We start from the raw sequence: 7,947 nt of genomic DNA, 5'->3' as shown, positions 1-7,947 counted from the left end.
TCGTTAACCCTCTCTCTCTCTCATAGGTTATATCCTCCTTTAAATGGCCAAACCCACATCTCGAAGTTCACCAACCCATCAAAGTATTACCCCACACTGTATACTTACATTAGTAGCTCTCTTACCCATATTATTTAAATCATTTCTGTTCTTACCAAAACTAATATCTAATAAAATTGTAGAAATAGCAGTACAACCCGAGTTAGCCAATGGCTTCCTTTCGTTCTCTAATGTTGTTCATGTTCTTATTGTAAAGCAACATATTATATTGCAGAGATGTATTGATGCAGAAAGATTATTAAGGTGTTAAAGAGATAAGGAAGAAATGTAGAGAGAAAGAGGAATGTATTACTGTAATGTTTTTCTATATTACTCAATTACATTCACTACATTTGTTATATACTAACTTTACAAGCTTGTTCACTAAGACTTGTTATAACTGCCTTAACCTCCTTATAACAACCCTACTAATCCATTGACACATGGCACACTATCTAACCATTCACTATATATTGTTAACATCCTCCCTCAAGCTCAGGAGGAGGATCACGAAGGCTGAGATTGCAACAATGAGCACGAAACAGTGGTGCAGAAAGTCCTTTAGTCAGAATATCAGCGAATTGCTCAGTAGACGAAACAAACTGCATATGAAGTAACTGTTTAGCAACCCTTTCCCGAACAAAATGAATGTCAATCTCAATATGTTTGGTTCTTTGATGCATCACTGGATTGCAGGTAAGAGCAATAGCGGACAGATTATCACAGAACATTATGGAAGGAGTCGATATGACAATCTGCAGAAAAGCAAGAATCTGCTTGAGCCAATCGATCTCAGTAGCTGTTGTAGCAATAGCGCGATATTCTGCTTCAGTAGAGGAACGAGAAACTGTTTGTTGCTTCTTGGATGACCAGGATATGGGATTATGCCCTAAGAAAGCAACAAAACCAGTTGTGGAGCGTCTGTCATTGGGATCCCCTGCCCAGTCAGCATCACTAAATGTATTCAGCTCCATCTCACCTTTGACATATTGAAGACCATAGTGTTGAGTCCCTTTAAGATAACGTAAGATCCGTTTGACAGCCAAGTAATGAGACTCCATAGGGCAATGCATGAACTGACAGACTTGATGCACAGAAAATGCAATGTCAGGGCGTGTGAAGGTGAGATACTGCAAAGCACCCACGATGCTTCTGTATAATGCAGGATTAACAAATGGTGTTCCATCATCCTTGAGGAGCCGATGATGAGGCAAGCAAGGAGTGGCACAAGGCTTTGACAGATGCATCTCTGTCTTGGTCAACAGATCATTAACATACTTGTGCTGGGAAAGAAATAACCCTTCTGCAGTTTTTGTAATTTGAATGCCAAGGAAGTAGTGGAGTGATCCCAGATCCTTTATATCAAACTCGGCTGCCAATGCAGCAATGACTGCTGGAATTATAGCTGTTGCACTCCCTGTGATGATTATATCATCTACATAAAGAAGGAGAATGACAACCCCAGATTCAGTGTGTTTGACAAACAAAGAAGTATCTGCATAGGTTGTTTGAAACCCCAGAGAAGGCAGAAAATTAGTAAACCTCTCATTCCATGCCCTTGGGGCTTGTTTGAGACCATATAGAGACTTGTGAAGTTTGCATACTGAGGAGGAATAGATAGAGTCCACAAACCCAGGAGGTTGGGCCATGTATACCTCTTCTTGGAGGATTCCATGCAGAAAAGCGTTTTTGACATCAAGCTGTCTTAAATCCCAACCAAACTGTGCAGCTAAAGCAAGAACAAGCCTTACTGTAGTAGGCTTAACTACAGGGCTGAATGTTTCACCATAGTCTATCCCTGCCTCTTGATTGAACCCCTTGGCTACAAGCCTAGCCTTGTATCGGGAGATAGTTCCATTGGCATGCCTCTTGATCTTGAAAACCCACTTACACCCCACAAGATTTCGATTTGATGGTAAGGGTACCAAAGACCAAGTGTGCTGGGAATGTAAGGCTTCAATTTCCTCCTCCATAGCTTTAACCCATACAGGAGATTTCAGAGCAGATTTGTAAGATACTGGTTCAATCTGGGATAAATCCACATCTGTAGACTCAGAGACCAGGGCAAGAAATGCTTTCTTCTTGACAATGCCACTCTTTGATCTTGTTTGCATAGGATGTAAGTTTAATGGAGGAATAGGAAGAATGACTTGTAACGATTCTGGGGAACACTCAGGAGCCACAGGAAGAGCAGAGGAAGTACACTGAGGTGAAGTGCCAGTAATGGGGTAGCTTGTGTCTTCTGGTGAAGGGGACTGAGATGGATCCAGTAGATATGGAGACTGAGGAAATCTGGCAGTGGCAGAGGTAGGGGTAGCACGAGGACTAGACACAGAAGTGGGTGATGGTGCTCCAACAATAGTATTGGTATTAGTAATAGACACTGAACTTACTGGAATTGGAGAGCTAGACCTCTGGGAATTGAGATATGACTTAGAGACAAGAGAGGAATATGGGAAGTCACACTCATCAAATAGCACATGTCTAGAGATATAAGATCGTTTGGAGAGAACATCAAAGCAAATATAGCCCTTGTACTTAGATGCATAGCCCAGAAAAATGCATAAGTTGGTTTTAGGTTGCAGTTTGTTCCTAGTATAAGGTTTTAAGAGGGGGAAACATGCACAACCAAAAATCTTTAGGTGTTGAACATCTGGAACAGATTGAAACAGAACCTCAAATGGGGATTGGTTATTTATAGTGGAGGAAGGCATCCTGTTTATAAGGTAGACTGCAGTTTGACAAGCAAAAGACCAGAAAGATGCAGGTAGAGATGCAGTCTGTAACAATGTGATTGAGGTTTCAACAACATGGCGATGCTTTCTTTCTGCCAGGCCATTTTGCTCTGGAGTATAAGGACAGGAAATTTGGTGAGTGATTCCCTTGGCTATCAGAAAAGATTGAAACACAGAACTGGTATACTCCCCACCCCCATCACTTTGGAAAGTTTTAATACTGACTGCAAAGTGATTAAAGATGAAGTGATATAATCGAATAAACACAGAACATACTTCACTTTTATTATGCAAGGGAAACAGCCAACAAAATCTAGTGCATTCATCAATGAATGTCACATAGTATTTGTATCCATCAATAGAAACACAGGGAGCAGGGCCCCAGACATCACTATGCAGTATTTCAAAAGGAATTACAGATTTGGAGACAGATGAGGAAAAAGGTAACTTGCTGAATTTGCCTTGTAAGCAAGAATGACACAAAGAAGGTAATACATCAGAAGAAACTGGAATATTTGATTTTCTAAGTATAGTGGAGACAATAGAATTGGAGGGATGACCTAGTCTGCTATGCCAGAAACTAGAATGCACTTGCTGTCCAAGAAATGCAGCTTTAAACCCCTGTTGCTGAAGCAGACCTGGTCTGGATATTGGTATTGGATATAACCCATTACTACACTTCCCCTTGTACAGAATCCTCCCTGTGGCTTTGTCCTGAATCCAGAAATAAAAAGCATCAAAAATTAGGCAACAATGATTATCAAGACAGAGTCTGTGCACAGATAACAGATTCTGAGTAATTCTCGGAACAAATAATACTGAATTAAGCTTCAACTTTTGAGTAGGTGTATGAACGACAGATGAACCAGTATGTGAAATGGATAAACCTGCACCATTGGCAGTTTGAATGGTCTCTGTGGATGGGAAAGGTGTAGCCAAGGAAAGATTCTGCAAATCTGCAGTGAGATGATTTGTTGCTCCTGAATCTGTAAGCCAGAACTGCTGAGAAGAAGCATTTGATGTTGGAGTGGATAATGAGGAATTGACATGCATTGCAGACATTTGAGGGGTAGTGCCAGACATAGTTGCATTACGAAAATGGCAAAATTGGGCAGTGTGGTTCGTTTTGCCACAAATCTGACATCCTTCAGCTATAACAGCCTCAGTGTTCCGGAATCGACATGTATCAGCAAGATGACCAAGTTTTCCACATATTTGACAAGCTGACTGTGAGGGAGACGCACCAAGAATCCCAGAAGCAGAAGTGGTGTAGACATTTCTAAAGTTCCCAGATCGAGAATTAGGATTATAGTTGAATTTACCTCTGCCCTTATGCTTATTGTAACTGTTCTTGAAGTAGATATGTGGAGGATTTGTACCAGAAAACCCCGAAGACTGAGTGTTCGAATACCCTTGACTCAAATTTGCAGAACTCCCTTGATGAGAACTACCAGTATACCCGTTGGATGAATAAGACGAGTTCTTGGAACCAGATTCAGAATTCTTGGCCATCATTGCAGAAAGGAATGGTGTAACAGCAATATTCTCAACCATTGCTTCTTCAGCAAGCAACTGAGATCTCAAGTCTTTGAGAGAAATTACACTGTCTCGACCTCGAATGATGGATCTGATAGTATTATAATCCCCTGACAAGCCATTGAGGGTTAAGATGACAATATCATCATCTTCGAAATGCACTCCTGCAGCAGTCAAATAATCGCGAGCTTCCTTAATGCGCTGCAAGTACTGGGATATGGAATCAGGGCCTTTCTTGATATTCTGTAATTCAGACTTCATTTGGAATATGGTGGCACGAGAAACAATGGAGAATTGTTCCTTGAGTCGAATCCACAGTTCTCGAGCACTTGTGCTGCCAATGACACAAGATACCGCTGATGGGGAAAGTGTGACAGTGATGAGCTGCATCAAGGCGCGATCATGCATTTTCCATACCTTGTATTCATCTGTATCAGTTCTGGATGAAGAATCCCCAGAATCAACATCAGACTCCCCAGACCCCGACGACAAAAACCGTGCAGGACAGGGAAGAGAACCATCCAAGAACCCCATAATTCCATGGCCTTCAAGGAGCAATTGCATCTGAAAGTGCCAGGTGAGATAGTTGGACTCATCAAGTTTGACAGTAACCGACGTAGGAACAGTAGAAATAAGAGAGGTGATTGGCGATTGCAGAATTTGTAACTGAGTGGCAGTCACCATTGCAGCTTGTGAAGGAAGAAATTCACACAGGAAATATATCAAACACTTGGCGGGCACGATTGTAAAGAGAAACAATCGGGAGATAGGGAACTTGTAGAGGCCCGAAATCAGAGAAGAACACACAAACAATACCAGAGAAGAAGAAGAAGAAGATCTAGAGCAGCGGAATGAAGAAATCCAAGATCGAGATAACCGTGCAAGCAAGAGGTGCTTAACCGGCGAATGATACCATGTAAAGCAACATATTATATTGCAGAGATGTATTGATGCAGAAAGATTATTAAGGTGTTAAAGAGATAAGGAAGAAATGTAGAGAGAAAGAGGAATGTATTACTGTAATGTTTTTCTATATTACTCAATTACATTCACTACATTTGTTATATACTAACTTTACAAGCTTGTTCACTAAGACTTGTTATAACTGCCTTAACCTCCTTATAACAACCCTACTAATCCATTGACACATGGCACACTATCTAACCATTCACTATATATTGTTAACACTTATTGGTTACTACAATTCTGGGTACTACTGCTGGAAATTTCGACGATGACTTCGTCATTACGTGGGGAGATGGCCGTGGTAAAATACTCGACAATGGCCAGCTTCTTACCTTGTCACTCGACAAAGCCTCTGGGTCAGGCTTTCAATCTAGGAAAGAATATCTCTTTGGAAAAGTTGACATGCAGCTGAAGCTTGTTCCTTGAAACTCCGCTGGCACTGTCACTACATGCTATGTGCGTCACGGGCACGGGCCTCTAATTTTATATAAATATTTGCATTAGTTTATTCTTTTTTAAGTTTTCAATACTGAGTCATAAGTATTCGATGATATATGTCTCTTGCTGCAGCTATCCTCAAAAATTTCAGCATGGAATGACGAGATAGACATGGAGTTCTTGGGGAATGTGACTGGTGATCCTTACATTCTTCACACCAATATATATACCCAAGGCAAAGGCAATAGAGAGCAACAATTCTATCTTTGGTTCGACCCCTACTCTATCCTTTGGAATCCCCAGTCCATCATGTAAGAGAAAATATTATCTTATTGTAATCGTTAGTTTGACATGTTATGTTAACTGTTAATTTTTACGAATCATATTTACATTTAAAATATCATTATGCACTCCGTTATCATTTTATTTTATATTTCCTTTATTGATCCAATCCTCAAAATTACTAATTTGATCCATTAACCAACCACGTTAAATCTTGTTTCAATATCTAGTTGTATAATAAGGATAACATCGGATTGTTTGAGATAATTATGAATTGAATGAATGAGGCAAAATATGTTTTTGATTTGTGAATTATGAATAATATCAGTGAGGTTGGATTCTTATTTTAGTTTGAAACCTATAGTAAATTTCACATGAAATAATTTTGGTGAAGCTATTAAAAATAATGTTGTAGTGATATCCCATTTGATGTCGAATATTTTTTTTTTAAATCTGAGACCACTTATTTGCGACGCATAACCTACTGTCGCAAACCCATAGTAAATCGTATTTGTGATGCACTCAAAGCATCGCATATAATCGACCAAACATTTACGACACCACTTTGTTGTGACGCGTTACTAACCATCGCAAGGCCGTCATTAAAAGGCTATTGCAACGCGTTTGGCTACTTTTGCGACTGGCTACTTTTGCAACGCATTTTGAGCGTCCCATAAGACCCATTTCTTATTTTTACTTTTTGTAGTGAATATAAATGATTATTCATAAACAATTGAATGAATGAGGCTAGTTTAATAACATGAAGTATATATTCATGAATTGAATTTATGTTCTTTCCACACTTCGAAATAATTTTAATTAATATACTGTCTTGTTTAGATTGTCTGTTGATGGCATACCCATTAGAGAGTTCAAGAACCTAGAGTCAAGGATTGGTATTCCTTTCCCAAAGAACCAACCAATGAGGATAACCTCTAGCCTCTGGAATGCTGATGACTGGGCAACAAGAGGAGGGCTGGTCAAGACAGACTGGTCACAGCCACCATTCACTGCCTCCCTTAGAAACTTTAACTCCAATGCTTGCATATGGTCTTCAGGTGCATCGTTGTAGCTCGTCATCAAATTCATGAAGATCTGCAAGTAGATCATGGCTCACAGAAGAACTGGATACCTCAAGTCAAGAGAAGCTTAAGTGGGTACAGAAAAATTACATGATTTATAACTACTGTGCAGATAGAAAGCGCTTTCCCCAAGGCCTTCCTCCCGAATGTGCTATACAAATTTAGCTAAGGGATCATGCCTTTAATCTATAATTGTGTATAGATATAAGTGTACGATAAATAAAAAATAAGTTTCTATAAACAATAGGTTTCTGTCCAATCTAAAATCAATTGATAACAGAAGAAAGAGATTAAAAAATTTTAAACATTTTAGGCAAAGCTTCCTTTTGTGGTGTAGGACAACTCTCAGCACTAAAGCGATAATTCAAGTTATATATTGAAATTGGGTAACAGTTGGGCATAAAGATAGCATGTTCTAATACAATATTTGAATATAAACATTCAACCTAAAGCACTTAGGTAAAGATTTATTTTTCAATATGGAAAAATACCATCTATATTAGCAGAAAGTCTTTCATCAGTCTCTTTCTTCAACATGTATAAATATAATAAATTGAGTCGAAGTTACATTGAACAGTGCACGAATCCTCTCGATACCGTCCTCAATTGTTTCAAATTTCGGAAGTTGAATGATAAAATTATTAAGAAATTCAAAAATTATAGAAATTAAATGATAAAATTTTAGTTTTTAAAAGTTGTGAATTTTATTATTTGATTAATCTAAAAGACAATAAATTTTAGATACATAATTAAATAAAGATTAGTTGTGGGGCCAGCTAGCCCCCACTATGAAATTTATATATATATATATATATATATATATATATATATATATATATATATAAAAGACCTTTAAGAGAAGAGATTTG

At 38.7% G+C, this 7,947-nt stretch overlaps 1 pseudogene; it reads left to right on the top strand.

The window, feature by feature from the left end:
- The first annotated feature begins 209 nt into the window (after window positions 1-209).
- LOC137738082 (xyloglucan endotransglucosylase/hydrolase protein 22-like) lies at window positions 210-7,243 on the top strand (annotated as a pseudogene).
- The last annotated feature ends 704 nt before the right edge of the window (window positions 7,244-7,947 follow it).

The sequence above is a fragment of the Pyrus communis genome, chromosome 6, assembly GCF_963583255.1.
Source record: "Pyrus communis chromosome 6, drPyrComm1.1, whole genome shotgun sequence".
Taxonomy (NCBI): domain Eukaryota; kingdom Viridiplantae; phylum Streptophyta; class Magnoliopsida; order Rosales; family Rosaceae; genus Pyrus; species Pyrus communis.
The sequence above is the reverse complement of the archived record's forward strand: the minus strand, read 5'-3'. Positions and strand labels throughout refer to the sequence as shown.